This window comes from Etheostoma cragini, chromosome 4 (assembly GCF_013103735.1).
Source record: "Etheostoma cragini isolate CJK2018 chromosome 4, CSU_Ecrag_1.0, whole genome shotgun sequence".
NCBI lineage: Eukaryota > Metazoa > Chordata > Actinopteri > Perciformes > Percidae > Etheostoma > Etheostoma cragini.
The window spans coordinates 24,892,621-24,913,692 of record NC_048410.1 but is presented as its reverse complement, the minus strand read 5'-3'; the positions used below and the strand labels follow the sequence as shown (position 1 = coordinate 24,913,692).

Below are 21,072 nucleotides of genomic sequence, written 5' to 3'. Positions count from 1 at the left end.
GTCACTCCGCTACTGGGTGCTAGTGCAACCATTTCTAACCATCTAAACAACTGCTATAGTAGGTTTAAATCAAACTCGCAACAACAATAGTGACAAATAATGCATGTTAATAAAATTAAAGTAGAACACATTAAGGAAACGGATCAGAGAGGCAGCAGATTTAACACATGAGACGCCAGGAGCTTGGCTGTTAGCCTGCTCTGGACCAGGCTAGCTGCAAAGAATAACTCTCCATGGTCACTTGGCTGGGTGTAATTCAACCTGGTTCCGTGCAACCAAGTCAAAGCTAAATTCAACCAGGATAACTTGAATATCCCGGCTTATTCCCTTGTGTTGGTTTTGTGCAACAGGCCCCAGGTCTAAAGGAGGATTAGGGACAATACTACGCATATAAAAAAAATCTGAAAGTAGCATTTAGGGTTGCTTTTTGTTAATATAAGTAATAACTTTCTGAATCTGAAGAACTTGGTCTAGGTATCCAACAAACAGTTTGTTTTCATGTTGAAAGTAAAGCCTACCCATGAGGCGGCATCTGTTTTTAATATTTTAGATATGCTCCTATGTTCATTTAGGCACCGGTGCATGGATGGGTTAAAGCACTTCATCAAATGGAACATTTAGAATAGAATACATTCATGTGGGAATGACAGAGTGAGATTCGAGCCGAACTGACACGAGAAATGTTAGCTACAGAATGCACAAGAATTCATTACAAGATTGCTGCAGGAAACAGTGATGTACATAAGGCTGGAGAACTTAACACAGGGTTGTTGTTGTTGTTTTTTAATTTAGAGACCGCATGAAGGATTAATGTTGACTGGCTATCACACAATGTTGTCTTTGAAAGGCCTTTCCATACCAAATTATCTGTGTTGGAATCCAGCATTTTTAGTATCAATTCTGATAGATCTGATTTGTTCGTGGGTCCCACAGAGACACCACAGAGCACTGTGGAATAATGAGTTTGCATGTCTTCTCCGTGCCTGCGTGGGTTTTCTCCAGAGCACCGGGAGTCCAATTAGGTAATGGTGACTCCATGTTCCCAGTTGGTGCGACAGCGAGCGGTTGTCCGTCCCTCCGTGTCAGCCCCGTGATTGACTCACAAGCTGGCCTAGGTGTACCCCGACTCTCGACCAATGTCAGCTAGGATCCCGTAGTACGGATAATGGATAGATGAAACATGGCAAGATCTGAAAGTCCTACCCCCATTAAATATGCAGGCAACATGTAAGGCATATGAAATCACTGAGAAATTCACCTTAGATCTAATGTCTCATCGGATCCAATGCAGAAAGCAAATATTACACCTCTCTGCTACCACTGCCACCCCCCGTTTTCTTTGTTAGCTTCACAAGAAGAGCTTTCTCACACACACACACACACACACACACACACACACACACACACACACACACACACACACACACACACACACACACACACACACACACACACACACACACACACACACACACACACACACACACACACACACACACACACACACACACGCCTTCATACAACATCACTTACTGCATGAGTGCATCCCATTTACCCCAATGGCACACCAATAGCTGTGCGTTTCTTGTCGTTCCCAGGTGGCTAAAGGCTTGATGGAGAAGGTACAGGAATAAAAAAGGGGGGAAAAAAAACATTTCTGTGACGCAGATTTGAGGATATTCTCAAATAAAAATACAAAATAACTGTCTCATACTGTCATTTCAGATTTTTGGTTTGTTAGTTTTATGTTCTACACTAAGAATGTCTTGTAATATGTCTTGTTCTAACAAGCTGGCACATTGTGTGCAAAACGTACGCCAAGAGCATATTCCAAAACTACACTTCCACTATAATGTATGAAACTGGCTACACTGGTATCCAAGAGCAGCTCGTACTACAGCGCATGCTCGGTGGAGATCTGCTCTACAAGCTCAAAAAAAGGAGAATCTTCTATTTTTAAAGCGCCAATATTATGCTCATTACCAGGTTCATAATTATATGTTGAGGTTGTACAAGAATAGGTTTACATGGTTTCTGTTATGGTGACGATTTCCTGGGGACCTCTAATGATGAGATTCCCAGCTTCCCTGATCCCCCCTGATGTCCAGCTTCCCTGACCCCCAGCTGGTGTCCAGCTTCCGTGTTCCTGAGCATGTGTCCAGCTCCCCTGAACCCCAGCTGATGCACAGCCCTCCGCTACCCGGGCTAGCGTCCAGCCTCCCTGAACCCTGCCTGGCATCCTGCCGCCCTAAGACCACCCCAGTGACCTTGAAAAATGAACTTGTCACCTGCCTCCAGCCCAGCCGACCCTTCGCCTACCCGGCCCTGCTCGGCGGAGATTCCCCCTCGCCGTCCCAGTCATTGTCATCGTGCTCATCTCTGTCCTTGTCACTGTGCTGTCTCTGTCACCGTCATGTTACCCGTTACTGTCCCCGTCACAGTGTTCCTCCTTACCCCTGAGTCTGAGTCTGTCTGTAGGGACCAGGGACCAAAAGTTAAATTAAGGTTGAGGGATCAACTAAGACCACTGAAATTCTAAAGAATGAGAACCACTGATTTACGTAAATTCTAATCCTTTAACCCTCATCCTCTCTGCCCCCCATTTTCTTTTCATAATATGGGCACTTTAAGCGAGGTGTGTGCACCCGTTTACACAGAAATGTGTCTATATTTCTTTTAAATTACCGATATAAAGTAAACGACTTAATGAAGATAAAGCTATTGGAAGTTTCATTTTGAGACTCTAGTTCTTGTTTTCCTCCTCTGATAACAGTTGCCAGTAGATTGACGTTTCACAGTGCTATGCCAGCTCCAAAAAAAACAGAAAGAAAAAACAACAGTCCTAAAGCAAAAGCTCAGCGTCTCGCCTGTGACTCACAGCATCCTACGCCGTGTGTGCGCAGCAGGTGTAGCCGGTAAAAAGATACATTCTGCAGCACATACGCTCCAGTCTGCACACATCATGCAGACCATTCAATGTAGCCAAAGCGTAAGAATTGAAGTATTTGAAGAAATGATAGACCAGATAGTGCTCAATCTGGCAACTGATAACTAAAACTGTATGTTGGTCTAATGTGATGCACTTGTTTTAAAAAACTAAAACAAAATTGTCTACTGATGAAGCCTGTCTCTACACGAGGACAATATAGATCATCTTTGAGTTAAAATTAATATTTAAATATAGCTTCTTTTTTTTTTTAACATTTATTCATCCATTTATCCATACTCTAAATACAGTGGTGCTCATAGGTTTATGGGAATTTAACATAGGGGTGGGTAGACTCATGCCTCCTGTACTTTAAAGAAGAATATTTATGTATTCACAATACACTATTCATTTACAACAAAAAGTGGTGTCCTTAAAGGGTGGATTTTTCATTAAGGCATTAAGATCGATTTCCAAAAGATGTTTTTTTCCCCTCTTTTAAGTCAACTTCAGCATGGGTTCATAAACTTATGAGCACCACTTTATACTGTATATATATATATATATATTTTTTTTAACAACACAAATACTAAGAGCTACAGAAAGCCACGTCATACTGTATGTATTGCTGTTATTGTGTGTCATCTAATCTGATTTGGGATGAGTAAATTAGATTGCATGCCATGAAAATATTCATACTTGCATTCATTCGCCTTCTTTAATAACAACAACAATCCCAATCGGATTTCTGTGCAGTAATGCAATCGGCACTGTGCATGATTCGTACCATTACTGGCGACCAGAGCTGCTCGTACTGTATACAATACAAAGGCCTTCTAGTCTGAGGGATTGCCTTCCCATGTCCATGGCTCAAGCACCTGGGACCAATTATTTCGATATTAAATGGACCCTAAACACTTAATAAGAATAAACCTTCATTTAAATAACTAACCTAATATGGCCTAATCCCAGCTGCCAACAGTGTCTTGCATCCAACTCAGTAGGATTAAAAAAAAATACATTAGCACACCAATGACTTATTTAATGCATGAATTTGAGACAAATGAAACATAAAAAATTATGCCTAAAGCAGCACACTGAAATGTTTTCAGCTATAACTGTGGAATGTGCTTGAAGATTTCTATCGGAGTTTAGGTTTGACGGATTTCTCCATACCCCCTTGCAATAAATCTTCCTGAGGCCAAAGCTTCTCTTTAGTATCAAGCCACATATTCTTCTGGTTTAACTGAAGTGATGCACAGGTATGTCCTTGACAATACTACAAGGATGGAGGATGCTCTCTCGCTAAGAAAATCTAATCAGTGGGCTTTGGTTGAAATTATGCAGCAATGGTGACCGTACCAGTTACAGTGCATATTCATCAATTTTGTGCTCAAAAGTTACATTTTGGGGCAAATGTAATCATACATCCAGTATAATCAGAATATATTGTATTTTTTGGTTATTTATCTAACACTACGCTGTGTTCCACTGGAAATGATTTTTACCTAGTCACTCCTTTCATTTTCACCCATAGAATCAAACTGGAACGATTGATGAATGAATTAAAATGCTTCAAATTAAGTTATTGTAAAATAACTTCCTTTCTGATAGGAGAACCTGAGCATTTATTGGTTACTTTCTGAAACAGACACTCCAACATTCAGATACACTTCATTCTTGCACACTTCATTCGTAAGTCATTTTTTCAAATAATAAAAATTCTCAGATGTCAGCTTGTTAAATATTGATATTTTCTAGTTGTGTCCCTCCTTTGTGGCAGTGAACTGAATATCTTTGAGTTGTAGACCAAACAAGACGTTCAAGAGCATCATCTCAGGCTTTGGGAAACACCAATCCACATTTTTAGCATTTTCTGACGACAAAACAAATCCAATAATCGAGAAAGAATATCAACAGATTAAAAGAAAACGAAAATAATAGTTAGTTGCAGCCCTATAGTAAACCGTAGACAACAAAGGGATAACTGTAATACAAGCGCTGCATTTGGAAACCAAAGTATCATTGTTCATAGTAGATCCTGGGGGTTCATCCAAAACAAAATCTCATGGAGAAATATTCTTCTGAGTAAGTAGGCTCGTTCGAGATGAACTGCGCCTCGCCTGTAAAGTGGACGAGAGCAGGCGGCAGCAGCGGGGGCGGGGACAGAAAGCTGCGGGAAAGTTGGACAGTTTCCATCCGATTCCAGCCGCCTTCAGGCTGGACAGGAAGTGACCAAAACACTGTGGTGCGATCCCGATTTAATAAAATATAATCAGACCTACATATCAGCATGTACACTGTCTCCAGTTGTTTTGATTATGAAAGAGTAGCTGGCAAAGTGCTCTACATGCGATCTGTTGCTGATTTTAAAGAACAACACACTGTAGATGATCCGAGATCTGAACAGATTTAGTTTCTCTGACTTCTAAACGTAACTATCAGCCACACAACACGTGTTCTGTACAGAATAAGTCTTTAAGTCAGACAATTAGCAATTAAAATCCCTCCGATTCAAAAACAATAAAAGTTTATTTAAATCATCATCGTGGTTTAAACCAATCAGGTTTTAAATCAGCTGAGAAGCCGGCGTTTCCCAGCATGCTCTGGGTCCGCCTGGGTCCGCCTGGCTCTTGCAGTTGGTGAAAAGCAACTGCCCCGCCTGCGTCTCAGAACTGCGGCCGCCTTGCTCTCGTGAGATGTCCGTTGCCCACGTGTGCATGACGTCAGAGCAAGTCGGGATCAAGTCGGACAGAAATCTAACCGGCATGCAACGGGCGCCGATCGCCGGTGATCCATTCTGCGCAGATCTGGCTCATCTCGAACGAGCCTAGTGCTTACCCCAGTTGACATTGGGGGAGAGGCTAAATTTACCCTGGACAGGTTGCAAGCCTATCACAGGACGAACATAGACGGACTACATTCTCTCACATTCAATAGTATACTAAGGCCACTTTCCAAAGAGTTTCCAAATGACCAGACCATGTCTTGGGCAAAACATTCTCACTCACTCATTGAACATCATTTTGTGTTGCAGAAGAAATAAAACTAGCGACTGAAATCATTAAAACCATTAAATCATTATGAAAATGTTTACTGAGGTAATAAATCAAGTCTCCCCCCGCTGGAGATCAGTTAGAATGCAGGTCTAAGGCGTCTCCCCCTGCTGGAGATCAGATAGAATGCAGGTTTAAGGAGTCTCCCCCTACTGGAGATCAGTTAGAATGCAGGTCTAAGGAGTCTCCCCATGCTGGAGATCAGTTAGAATGCAGGTCTAAGGAGTCTCCCCATGCTGGAGATCAGTTAGAATGTAGGTCTAAGGAGTCACCCCCTGCTGGAGATCAGATAGAATGCAGGTTTAAGGAGTCTCCCCCTGCTGGAGATCAGTTAGAATGTAGGTCTAAGGAGTCTCCCCCTGCTGGAGATCAGGTAGAATGCAGGTTTAAGGCATTTCCTCATTTGAAGCACTTTGCCAAACCGGATGCTCTGTCCATTATTATTATGTAGTCAATAGTAATGGACCTGTACTTTTACAAAAAACATTCTAAGACTTTATTACATTTTCATGAAAAATTATATTACTTAATTAGCCTCAGGGTAAATTAAAAGTTCTAATAGGCTACATGATACAGCTCACAGCTACGGCCTCATATTTAATGAGTGAGGAGATAGTTTAAACCGTCATCAGTCACTGCATTAACAATAACAAGAGATGTGTCTTTAATGGGATCTGTCTGGATAAGCTTAGCAGGTGATTGATTGATCGGTCACAGTGTTTGTTTCAGAGCAATTTGTCTATATCCACCACGTTCTACTTCAGGTATTGTTTTGGTGCCGCTGGAAATTAAGCTAAATGTCTGCATGCTTTGCTGCCAGATGTCCGTCACCTTCCTCATTCTCTGTGTTGGCGTTCTAACCTCTGGTGGATTTATGAGGACTATGGTTAACTGCGCTTCAGATCTCTGTAGGGTACCATAAATCCAGACAGCTAAAACTAGTTTTGAACGTACATGTTCCACCAAAACCAGTTACTTCTTGAGGCTATTTTGCAGAGGCACTATGGCTCTGTCCGGCCCAAGACAATTGTGATTTGTTTAAAGAAAGGCAAAAAAAAAACAGAGCATGTTTTTCTCCCATCCCAGAATCCTGTGTGGACTAGCCAGACCCTCCTGGGTAGCGCTGTGGAGGAAGGTCTAACAATGCCAGACTACAAAGGTTTGATCAGAGTGGCGTGTCACAACGCCAAAGCAGTCCTGTTTCACAAATTTACCTCAATAGAGTCTTTATCAAGTTGAAGTAAATTGAGTTCATATATCAGCTGGACTTTTTTATGAGTGGGGGAACACACAACCTAATAAAATAGAGACAATTCATGTGACTTTTTCCCAAACATTCAAAGTAAAATGACTGGTGTTGAATGATTGCATATGGAATAGAAACATGGTGAGAGAAATAAAAGGCAAGTGAGAACAGAAATCTATGGCGATTGCAGTGCTGATTCGAAGCCAAAACAAGACTACAGCTATAAATTCAATATCAAACTGACCTGCAACGCCTACATTTTTGATTCCTCATTCTGTGTGGTAAATGTAGTTCCTTAATGAGTTCTCTATACAACAACAGGATGGTGTAGGCTGGACCTTCCTCCGAGGCCGCTCTGTTGCCAGCTTTTTTTCTACGCAAACAAACTTAAAAACGCCTCTGCCTGGATGAACAGATGGTGATGGAGCCACCAGCCGAGAAAATAAGTTCAATGGGTGAACATGAAAACAGATGGAAATCTGACAGGAGATGGCCGCATCATCATCCCAGGCAGCTCTCGTTAAAAAGTAATTGAGAGTAACATATAGAAGCACACACTGCAGATCAGTGAGGCTACCACCCTCATACTAGCTGATGAATGTATTCAACTATAAGCACTTTTACATGCACACTTAAATTCCACTATTATTCAGAATAAGCCAATATAATTTGATACAGGTCATATAAAAATATTCCGTTAGGATATTCCCAATGATGCCTTTTCCCGAATATAGCATTTACTGATTAAGGCGCGTGATATTCTGGTATTACTCAGGTTTTAGAGGAATTCTTTGACATGTATACTTCACATTTAGTATATCCGTCTCAGTCAGGCTTTTACTTCCGGTTTGGACAGTTCACGGCTGTTTTCGCCTTATGGTCAGCTCTCAACATCGCTATGGTTACTGTACACAAACAAGCCAACAGTTTGCAGGGCTGCAGAGCCAATGAGGAGAAACACAGCTACTTTTACTACACCTACTTTCACTTTTTAGCCATTATCAAAGACTTGGATATCAACAGGTTTTTGGATATGAGCAATTATCGCTATGTCAACCTTTTCAAGAAGCTGGTTGAAGGAATGAAAGAGGGACGTTGTGTTTGCATCCACCAAGTCCTCCACTGGTGCGGCTACACAAACAAAAAGTCAATGCAAGAGGTTTAGCTGAAATCTTTTAAAATAAGCTTTCTTTTATGTTGGTCATAAACATTATGTAAGTAATATGATATTGCCTTCACAGTCACCATGTCAACCCATCTGAACACTTATGACAGGTTTTAGACAGGTTTCTTAGAGCTAAGAAACAGCGTAAGGCAAAACACTAGCCACCATTGAGCCCATTCTTGATCATAAATATTACAATATCAACTTGTGGCAACTAAAGCATGAACACCATTTCTATGACACAGTTTAGCAAGCTCAAAGACTTGTTATTTGTTAAAGGCAAAATATGTGTCAAAGCATTCTGAATGAAGTGTTGTGGTGCTGCAGATATGTCCCAGCTTACAATTACTATCCTACAGACTAAAGAGAAGTCTTTATTTGGTACAGATCAGTGCAAAAATCAACACTATAATGATTACCTCACTAGCGGAGGACACGGCCGGTAGGCCCAAATCCTCAACCGGTCTAGCAGCAGCTTCTGTAATATTCATATGTACAAGCACAACCAATTTTTGTTGTAAAATCCTAGGCAAAACAACAGCTAGCAGTCCCAACATTAGTTTTGCCTTAGTCTATATTGACTGTTTATTTCCAGGATTGTTTACAAGCAACCCCCCTCAAACCATATCTTGTTCAGATCAGACATATGTCAGTGTGTTTTGATCTATGGTTTGAGGAGGTGAGAGAGTCCCGTACAGGAAACATTAAATATCACTGCCTCTATCGCTGCCTTGAGAAAGTTTTAAAACATTAGGGGAAAAAAAACAAATCAAGCACAGAACTGCCCGGGTGTTTGTGTGATAGCTCAATGTTTCCTGCAATACCAAAACACTTGCTATTTAACACTCTCTCTCTCCTGTGAAATGAAGCTGCCTTCAAGTGCAGGCTGTAATTTTGAAATATACAGTGAGGAAAACAAGTATTTGAACATCCTGCTATTTTTCAGGTTCTCCGACTTAGAAATCATGGAGGGGTCTGAAATTGTCATTGTAGGTGCATTTCCACTGTGAGAGACATAATCTAAAAAAAAAAAATCCAGAAATAAAAATGTATGATGTTTTAACTATTTATTTGTATGACACAGCTGCAAAAAAGTATTTGAACACCTGTCTATCAGCTAGAATTCTGACCCACAAACAGCTGTTAGTCTGCCTTCAAAATGTCCACCTCCATTCCATTTATTATCCTAAATTAGATGCAACTGTTTGAGGTCGTTAGCTGCATAAAGACACCTGTCCACCCCATACAATCTGTAAGAACCCAACTACTAACATGGCCAAGACCAAAGAGCTGTCAAAGACACTAGAGACAAAATTGTACACCTCCACAAGGCTGGAAAAGGGTTACAGGGAAGTTGTCAAGCAGCTTGGTGAAAAAAGGTCTACTGTTGGAGCAATCATTAGAAAATGGAAGAAGCTAAACATTACTGTCAATCTCCCTTGGACTGGGGCTCCATGCAAGATCTCACCTTGTGGCGTCTCAAGGATCCTAAGAAAGGTGAGAAATCAGCCCAGAACTACACAGCAGGAGCTGATCAAGGACCTGAAAAGAGCTGGGACAACCGTTTCCAAGGTTACTGTTAGTTATACAATAAGATGTCATAGTTTGAAATCATGCATGGCACGGAAGGTTCCCCTGCTTAAACATTTCGAGGCCCGTCTGAAGTTTGCCAATGACCATTTCGATGACCAGAGGAGTCATGGGAGGAAGTCATGTGGTCAGACCGTGTTTGGAGGAAGAAGAATGATGAGTACCATCCCAAGAACACCATCCCTACTGTGAAGCATAGGGGTGGTAGCATCATGCTTAGGGGGTGTTTTTCTGCACATGGGACAGGGTGACTGCACTGTATTAAGGAGAGGATGACCGGGGCCTTGTATTCCGAGATTTTGGGGAACAACCTTCTTTCCTCAGTTAGAGCATTGAAGATGGGTCGAGGCGGGGTCTTCCAACATGACAATGACCCGAAGCACACAGCCAGGATAACCAAGGAGTGGCTGTGGAAGAAGCATATCAAGGTACTGGTGTGGCCTAGCCAGTCTCCAGACCTAAACCCAATAGGGAATCTTTGGAGTGAGCTCAAACTCCGTGTTTCTCAGCGACAGCCCAGAAACCTGACTGATCTAGAGAAGATCTGTGTGGAGGAGTGGGCCAAAATCCCTTCTGCAGTGTGTGCAAACCTGGTGAAAAACTACAGGAAACGTTTGACCTCTGTGATTGCAAACAAAGGCTACTGTACCAAATATTAACACAGATTTTCTCAGGTGCAAACAAATACTTTTTTGCAGCTGTATCATACATATAAATGGTTAAAAAAATTATACATTGTGGTTATTGAATTTTATTTTTTTTGGATTCTCTTACAGTGGACATGCACCTACGATTACAATTTCAGACCCCTCTATGATTTCTAAGAGGGGGAACTTGCAAAATGGCAGGGTGTTCAAATACTTAATTTCCTCAGTGTAAAGTCTACTTGTGCTTTATTGGGTGCTTTAAAAGGTGCCCTGCCCCACACAATAATGTTTTTATTTGCATGTTTAGAAATCTGTTAGGTCCTTATTTGTGTTTATGTGGTGAATGTGAAGATGAGCTGCTACCTCCTCTGTCAGCTATAGTCACTGAAAAGAAATAAGAGGAGAAATCAGGCCAATCACAACAGCTGGTCAGTCTGATGTTGTGTTGCCTGAGCTCATTACTATTCATGAGCTGGGTAAATGATGCTGATAGCCAGGCGCCCATTGGCTAGTTGTAAGCCAATCAGAGTATATGAATGACAACTGGCCCAAAAGGGTGGAGTCTTCCTGCAGGCTTTATATACCACACTAGAATGGCTTGAAACAAGGTAACCAAGGTAACCAAGTTACAGAGTCCTTGGTTAGACTGCAGACATTACCTCAAAGTCATGAAAGCATGTGGCAGGGCACCTTTAAGAAAACAACAGGGCATCACAAACAAACGTTTCATTGACCCGCCCCTTCCAGGTTTAATTTCATAATACCATGCTTCTATCAAAGAGGTTGAACCTTGTCAGGAATCACAATGTAGCCAACAATGACGTAAACACTACAGCTGAGGAAATTCTCTCTCGACTCTTGAACTGAGATACATGCTGAATGTTTGTTAAAAGTGCAAGGTTAAGTTTGAAGGGTTCTCTCCATCCTTGATACGGAACACTCAAATTTCTGTTGCAGAAAAAAAGCTTCCTACCCAGCATTAAGTGCAGCTACCATGCATTCCAGTTCATTTTAACTCGGAAATGGTTGTTTCAATAGTACACTTTAATATCTGTAAGATGTATTGAAGTTTTACATAAACCTTTTTTTCATAACCAGGGCCTTTAAGCAGTTTATAATGACAAGCAGATGGTAAGAGCCCTGTCTTTAGAAATCCATTTGACAAAATGGCACTCTGAATGTAGTAATTACCTGCCATGCAGTTAGGGTTTTGCGGAGTGAGTGGTAGGATAACAATTCCCCATTGGCAGATGTAAAACTTTTCCATTTCATTAAAACTCTGAATTAAAAACTGACAGACAATTCAACCATTACCAAACAATGACTGCAAGAATGTCTATAGAAGGCTCTTAGTCTTCAGCAGAGTGCTTTCTGACACAAAGGCTTTCTTTGGAATGTAAACACGTGTTGGAAACGCAATCTCCGTGCAAGTTTTCCTTTTGCTTTTCCTGTGAAATCTAATATCCTTTTTACTTGTGCTCATGAAGGCAAAGGTTTCCATATGTAACTAAATAAGTGTGTCAGTGGTCTTGTCATCAGCTCACAGAAAGTCATCAACAGACATGTTGTTGGTAGATGTTTCTGCGTAGTTATGAGCAAGTGTAAAACACCTGTCAGAAATAAGTTAGATGTAGTTGAAAAGATGGGTTTTTTATTTCTCTCCCGAATACGGCCACAAAGGCCAAATAACAAAACAATTAAACTCTTGGGAAGAAGACACACTGCCAAGAAAATAAGGTAATTGACTGGAGAGTCATAAAAACTTTCCCATAATTTTAGAATCTGTCTGTCTGCCTGCCTGCACACACAGTTACCACAACATGGGTAACAAAAGACATATTTGGTGTGTGATTATAATTAACAGTAATGTTTGTCAAGTAAATGGCATGGTTGTAAACAGAATTATGTATCGATGAAGGTAGCAATAGCATGTAAATCTCCATAGTATAGAATGTCATCTGTGTATAAAAAAAGCTCAGAGATTACTGTGGGGAATTTAATACATGGCTAGTTAACACATGATTTTAAACACTGTGATAATTAAAAAACATATGGACACATTAAACATATATAGGCAACATTTAAGGTCCGTCTTTGAGAGCTAAAATAGATGGCGCATCGCTACCGTAACGGCAGCCATGCGCTCAGTCACAATACAATCGCGTTTTTTTTGTTTAGTTTTTTACTTAAAGCAAAACTGTGCAACTTCCCCCCCTTCGGTCCCCCTACAGGTTGTATCATTAGAATTACAGCCAGCGCTAACCGCCACTTTGATCCCCCTACACAACTCATTGGAACTACGGCTTTCACTAAAAGTTACATAGTGTTGCTTTAACTTTATAATCTTTAGGTCTTTGACCACAAGTAGTAAAACAGTACTGGATTGTCTCATTGTGTCTCATTGTGCCTGTGGTGCAGATGGCACTCGGCTGTAATAATACTGGTTCATCACTGGTATCATGTTGGGTTAAACATGGTGAAGCTCTTCTGCAGTATTAAGCCGGAGCTGCCTCATATCCTGCATCTGTTTGGAGCGTTGGTTCCATAATGCTTCGGCAAGGGACAATACACACAAAACCCACATTTTCCATAACAACTTATAAGCCATTATGAAGAACGTGGATCACCATCATAATGTTTTAAACCCTTATATAGTCTAAACTTTTCACATTTTAGGCGCTTAGCCAAAATGCGCTTTTACATCTACAGGGAACATTCACCATTCGCAGACATTCATACACTGTGGCCGGGGCTGCCGTACAAGGTGCCACCTGCTCATCAGATTCACACACATTCACACTCCGATGCGCAGCACCGGGGGTAACTCGGGGTTCAGTGTCTTGCCCAAGGACACTTCGATAATGACTGCAGGGGCGGGGATCGAACCACCAACCTTCCGATTGGCAGGCAACCGCTCTACCACTGAGCCACAGCCGCCCCTCTAAAACACCTTGTTTTATTGCAAATTTTTGACTAGAAAAAAAAAACACAGCACTAAGCTGAATTTTTAGATAATATTCAGGTTCAAACCTTTCAGGGGATGTATAACACAATTTTATATGGCCTATACTGTTGACGTGTTATTCCTCTCTAAAGATTTCATGTCCCCACCAAAATGGTTCTATGTGGCTCTCAGAGGGTTGATATCAACAGGTCCTCAGAAGAGGGTGGACAGCTTCAAGTACCTCAGTGCCCCTATCCCCGAGGGTCTGACCTGGACGCTGCATATTGACTCAGCAGTGAGAAAGACAAGGCAGAAATGTCTGCTGCACTACTTGTCTTTTTTGTGGTAAAACACCCCACTAAATATACAAAGAATGGCCGGACTATCACACATCAAAATGCATTGTAAAGGAAAGAACTGGGTCCATTTGGTGAGACAATTCAGTACTGTTACTTGTGGCCTAACCAAAACGGTTTCACCTCAGTCTGGATATCCCTTCAAATACTGGGGAATTTCTACTGCTGCATAACTAAGAGCATCTTAACGGGCCTGGAATGGAAATCACTGCCTGGGTTGGAAACAGCACCAAACAGGACCACCAGGCCCCGCAAAGAGTGGCTTGTTCAGCTGAACATACCATGGGCGACACACTAGCCTGCCTAAAGGTTATTTATAGAAGGCACTGCAAGAAAGGAGGTAGGAGATTCATTAAATCAAATCTCCTGGGTAACAGCCCCTTCTCCCTGTTGGGGTCAGGTACAACGTAAACAGCAGTATTGAACAGTAGACCAGTTCAATTCAATTGTATTTGTTGTATAAATCATAACAGTTATCTCAGGACATTTTACAGATAGGTCTAGACCACACTACAATTTACCAAGCCTCAACAATTCCAGTAATTCCCCAAAGACCAAGCATAGTGCAACTGGGGCGAGGAAACATTCCTTTCAGGAATAAACCTGGGACAGACCCAGGCTCTTGGCAGGCGGTGTCTGATGGTGCCGGTTGGGGGTGTGATGAACAGTGGCAGGAACAGTCACAATAAAGATAATGGAACAAGGACCAGAAAATGACCAGGAGGAGCTTCTACACTATCTAGGATCCTTAGTCTGGCGTAACTCTACAGTGCTGCTGGAGTATGGTCTAGCTACACCACCGATTTATTCTGGGATAGGATAAACAAAACACTCTGACTTGTTTGTTTTTCTTTAATCGAATCACAACCGAGTAGGTCTAGACCTCACTCTATAATTTATTAAGCCCCAACAATTTGAGTAATTCTCCCAAGAGCAAACATGGTGCGACCGTAGGACCATGCAACAGTGGTGAGGAAAAACTCCCTTTTAGGAAGAAACCTGGGCCAGACCCAGGCTCTTGGTAGGCGTGTCTGACAGGGCCGGTTGGGGGTGTGATGAACAGTGGTAATAAGAAAATGGAACAATGACAAAAAAATGGTAGTTTATGTCATAGCACGGCGCTGCAGAATGTGGCACAGCAGGGCATAGCTGGACGCAAATGCAGAAATATTAAATTAAAATTCCTTAAACTTGAAATAGTCAGGGAACAACCTCTAAAAAGTACAGGACTTGTATAAAACTACTAAGTTACATTCCAACAGAGGTTCAAATAAACATTCATATTTGGTCACATACAACAGTCACATTTGTGTGAAATACACACAGCTCCCAACCGAGAGGTTCACCCCAGTTTACTAGGTAGTTACAGATCAGTGTCATTTCAGAAAGATAATCAAAAAAGGGTTTATCGCCACACATGATGTGGAATTTGCCTTCATGAAAGATGCATATATAAAACAAATTAAACATTAAAATGAAATAAAAACAGAAAAATGTAAATGTCCCAATTCAACCCTAATTTCCCTAAAAGTAGTACTGAATTGCAAAGTCCATTCCAAAAAGCTTCCATTGATAAGGAAATAACACACTTGTAAAATCAAGCATTACCAGCCTTATTTTCACTCAGCTGTTTTACAATAGGGCACATAAAACAGCATTCACTGTGGCACTATACAGATCAGGATCATTTGGGACAGATAGAAAGTTTATAGCAATAATTCCAAAGATAAACGTTGGTTCTGCAGAATTACAGAAAGAAAACTAATTACATTACTTGTTACAGGTAGGGAAAATAGGGTTGCAGTATTTGCTTTGTTTAGAGCACTACAGTGTCCCAACAGCAAAAAAACAACGCACATGAACGGCTTCGTCTCCACCCAACTGAACACACCTTATTGGCTCATAATTACATCAACAATCGCTAAACGCACTGCAAACTCACGGCCCTCCCTTAACGATTTTCAGCCCCCTCTTTCGGCTTAAAATAAATCACAATAGTTTTTACGAGTAAACAACTCAAGTACTCTAGCTACAGTATCTAACTCAATGTGAGTACACAAATGTTGAAATAAAATGCCGTGATAAATAAGTCTGTAGCTAATGCTAACCTGCAGAGATGGCAAAAGAACTCACTTCCCGTACTCAAGTAGAAGTACAGTTACATTTGTTAAAAGAAATGCTCTGGTAAAAGTAGAAGTACTGATTTAACTTACTCAAGTTAATGTAGCAAAGTAGAGGCTTGGAAATGTACTTAAAGTGGACAAACTGCCAGTTGTACAGAATGCAGCAGCAAGACGTTTGGCGTAGACCAGCAGGAGATCACACGTTACTCCTGTGCTTAAGGCTTTTCATTGGCTACCAATAGGCATTTTAAAATTGTAATCACTACTTATAGAGCCTTGGATGGTCAATCTCCCTCTTACATCCAAGATCTATTGAACACACACACTTCTGGTCAGTCTCTGAGGTCTTCACGCCAAGACCTTTTAACTGTCCCAGAACACGTTTTAAAACCAGAGGTGATCATGTCTTTTCTGTGGTGGCTTCTGTGGAAATTTAAATAAAGACACCAGAAGACACATTTTTTATAGACAAGCCTTTAACTAGCAATATGGTTTAGTATTTTATATGTTGCTGATTTTATTTGTTTTACTGTAAAACACTTTGTGAACCCTCATGGCTGGGAAAGGTGTTATATAAACAAAGTTTACTTACTTACTTACTTACTTACTAAAAGATGAAAGTAAAAGTACCCTTGCAAATGACATTTTCAGAGTTCAAGCTAAGAAATTTCAGTAAAAAAAGGCTCTTTATATGTAATTGCCCACCTTTTAAATGGATGTCTCCAAATAGGCCAAAATCATCCCATATATGATAATTGTGACAGAGACTGGGACTCCAGGTTAATAAGATTCTGACTGAGCAGCAAGATATGAATTCAGGTGATTCTGTCGGAATTCACAGATCCAGTTTCTCTTTTTTAATCTTCCCCTGAACATTTGAAGAAAACCTCCCGAGATTTAGCTTCTCGTTTTGGAGGGGGTCCTTACAGACATGAATATACTGTACAGTACGCATACACACACACACACACACACACACACACACACACACACACACAAACATTTATGTCTCAAGCATGCGCCAATTTTGTAAAGTATAAGAAGTAAAAAGTAACAATATTTATATTAAAATGTAAAAAGTCAGCAAAAAAATAATTAGTAAAGTAAAAATATCTTAAAAATCTACTTCAGTACAGTAACAAAGTATTTGCACTTTTTTACTCCCCATCTCTGCTTACCTGTTCAGGAGGAAATTAGCCAACTCTGCGTCCTTTTGGGCTCCAAGCTGTCTCCATCTTTCAAATACATCTCGAATATTTACCCAGGGTTTGTAACGTCTCTGGTTATAAACATGCCGTTTTTTGTTTTTCTTTTAGGTTGGGTGGAACCTATCTCAATTGAGCTTGTTAGTTTTTTTTTTTGCTGTTTCATCGCTATACTAACGTTACAGCTGTAGCATGCTGGGTTTACGTTTTTTGGACATATATCTGGCAACCCGGCCAGATGTACCCACTTCCTCTGAAGTACATGACCACAATAACAACGTTTATCATCTTACAACTCATCAAATTAACAGTAATTACACCTGTTCAGCTTCTTGAATTAAACATTTTGCTGGCACTCCAAATGCACCAATGCAATTAAGTGCTGACAAAATAGTTGGTTACACCGGGCTGCTTTTGAAGGGCCTCGTTCTGCCTCTCGGCTAAACGGCAACACGAATGAGATGAATAATAAAGAGAAAGCAGCACTCAGATCTGGAGGGTTAGTGGCCCAGATGTAACTGACAAAAAAAGAAAAACCAAGAGGCGTGGCGTTACCAGCCAACACAAACTGGGGATTGGATACCGCTGTGCTGTGGTTTCCAGCCGGACTAACCCTAACACAACTGCAAACCTAAGAAAATGATTGGAATTCAACAAGCGCTGCACGAAGAGCCCCAGGATCAGGTCAGCATGTGAACCACAGTGCAGAGGAAGGAAGTAGTGATGTTTTTAAAGGTAGTTTTACTCAAAAGACTACTGCAGGGCTCATACTTCTGAAAATACTGTAACTTTTTAAGGGGATACCGGTAATAGTTGTAACACAAGTCAGTTTTAACACATCCAATTTCTGCAATCAGCAACAAGTTTCCAATCAGCTGATTCCCTATAAACATGATCTGTATAGTCCTTGTAAGAATCTGCCCCATGTGAAAGACCCTGCACATTTTAGAAAGAAAACAAGCTTTAGTGTATAACTTTGACATTAATACATGTCTGTTAAATTCATTGCCAAATGAGTTGATACAAAGCTAATCAAGACTATCAGCTCCACACAACTCTCTCTGGATTTCTCAGGGTGGCTTCTGTATGTTCAGAAGATTATCGACCGATTAATTTTGCACGCAGAAACTCCAGTGAAAATAATTACCTCTGCTGAAGAGTCTATCATGTTTATTTAATCCTTAGCGTCCCCCTTGGCTCATAGCAACTATGCAGCGGACGGGTGAGGGTGCCGCGCAATCACGGTAGGCTTGTATCATGTGGATGCAACAACAGTGTTGTTGTTATTACTTAGAACTAGTGCTGTCAAACAATTAAAATATATCGCATTGATGCCATAGTTAACTCGCAATCAATCCCACATTTTTATCTCTTCTAAATGTCCCTTTATTTTTTTTTGTCACATTCTTTTTTTCTAATTTTAATGCCCTTTTTAACATGGTGGATCGGCTTGCTTTGTTTTGTTTCCGGTCTAGCTAGATCCGGTGGGTGTTGTAGTTTTTCTAACGTTACTAGTTGTTTCAACAACATGTGAAAAAACTACAAAGTTTGCTAGGTTAAAAAAACGTTAATCTCCCCATTAAAAAATCGACGCTGTTAAAATGGGTAATTCAGGTGTTGAATAACAGTTTCAATATCAAGTTTTTATCTTAATCCAAATTAAATGTGACATTTCACTCTATGGTATTGTACAACTATCCAAAACTATGGGGTATATATTGGGGTATGACACATGGAACTAGTTTGTGATCACCTTTTGAACCCACTGGACTAAAAGAGCTCCAAGATATAGAATGAAATGTCGAAATTTCCCCGGTTTTCAGTGACCAACAAACCACTATATTTTCAAAGAAGTAGCATTTAAGAGATGTTGTCCAATTTGATGCTTTTATAAAGGTCTTAGTGGTCCCCTAATACTGTATCTGAAGTCTCTTTTATACAGACCTTAGTGGTCCCCTAATACTGTATTTGAAGTTACTTTTATACAGACCTTAGTGGTCCCCTAATACTGTATCTGAAGTCTTAAATATAGACCTTAGTGGTCCCCTAATACTTAATCTGAAGTCTCTTTTGTATAGGCCTTAGTTGTCTCCTAATACTTTATTTGAAGGCTCTTTCCCAAAGTGCAGCCTTGGTGCAGAAATACAGCCACTAGAGTCAGTCCCACAATGACCTTTCCTTAGCATGTGCCATTTTTGAGTCTGTAGCTTTTGAGGAGGAGAGAGATGGCAATTTACTTGCGGGAGTCATCCCAAAAGGATTAGTAAAGAGAAGTCTAAGTCTGAAGTAGAGAAATAAGGAGCAAGATTCCAGATCGGCCCATCTAAGCTTTCATTTTCACAGAGGCAGAGCAGGATATCCAGTGCTCGGTTTACACCCATCATCATTTCTAGCCACTGGGGAATCAGGGGCTTGTAAAAAAAACTCATTAAGTGAAATTGTCATGCCATAGGACCTTTAAGAGATTGGTCTATGTTGACATAGACCATCTGAGGAGTGACTAGAACATCTATGCTCCATAACTTCAACCGAGGTGCCCATGAGCAAGATCTCTGACCTCCATCTGCTGCTCAGTGGCCAGCAGACCAGACTGTGGTTGCCCTGGGCAGCAGCTTCTAGGTGTCAATGTGCACAAATGGGGGAATGTGACCACGCTGTGTGCACTGCTCTGAGTGAATGTTTAGTTTTATTTCATTTCTGGGTAAGGCCAAACATTTGGCGTACCCCATATCGGATAACAAGACGCCATTTAACAAACATCTTCCGGTCTCGCATAAGCAAATCATGTAAAGAAATACAAAAACAGCACCTGCAAAGACATCTACAGATCATTGAAACTTATTTAAATAACTACAGGTTAAAACAAGGAGCAGTGAGGTACAGTGCACGTGCTCTGGGGGTGCAACGGCTCACAGGGGAATCGGTTAGGGTCATATCCCGTTTTAGGAGTCACGGTTCAGTGTGAGTATGGTACAGGGACAAATATAAAAATACATTTAAATGTGATGGTACAGCCATTACCCCAACACAATGGAGGTGATTTCTTTTTTTTTTTTAATGGCATATAATTTAAATCAACACAAATGTGTTTACAGAATCAGAATAGATAATCTGTATTTCTGCATAATCAACATTTTGACAGTGCACAAAATGACTATTTGGTTAAAAAAAACATCCAATAAAAACGCAGATATAGCAAAGCCTGTGCAAATAAAACCGAAGCTAAACATATGGGCATGGTTAGATACTACTGAAGAGAGAGAGGCAAGAGAAGCTGTAATAAAAAGGCAAGGTGCACACTAACCTAAATGAGATTCATCCACACAAGTTGCAAAGAGACCACTGTAACCACGGATACCTTCCGGGGCCATAGGTGTGATTATGTAATGTATTAGCCAGCATTTGGGACAGAATCACTTTTAAATTAGATGTCATTACAGCCAACTGACATGGACAGGACCGAGCACAAACAGGCTTCCTAACATGACTATTACAGATGATGATTTGCATCTCCCTCCTAGTTCACTCACACAAGTTTAGTGGCACGTAACCGAGGTCCTGCCGATAACTTCAGAGCTACACAGCTAGCTTGCCATACTGGCTGGCAAAAAACCTTAAATTTGGCCTGCTTGCAAACAGTATGCAGTAAATAAATGATTCTGACTGCTGAAGGAACGAACGACTTTCACCAGATTGCTATAAAAAACAGACCTGCTCCAGAACGAAGCGAGCACCGCCCCAACTTTTTTGAATTTTTTTTTTATTGCAAGAAAGGATGGAAAACATTAACAGACCAACAATACGGTTACTACAG

General features: G+C 40.8%; 1 protein-coding gene across 2 annotated transcripts in view; it reads right to left on the bottom strand.

Moving 5' to 3' along the window:
* The window catches only part of fhit (fragile histidine triad diadenosine triphosphatase), a 369,059-nt gene that overhangs the window by 306,639 nt on the left and 41,348 nt on the right, over window positions 1-21,072 (bottom strand). The gene's annotated exons all lie outside the window — the stretch shown is intronic.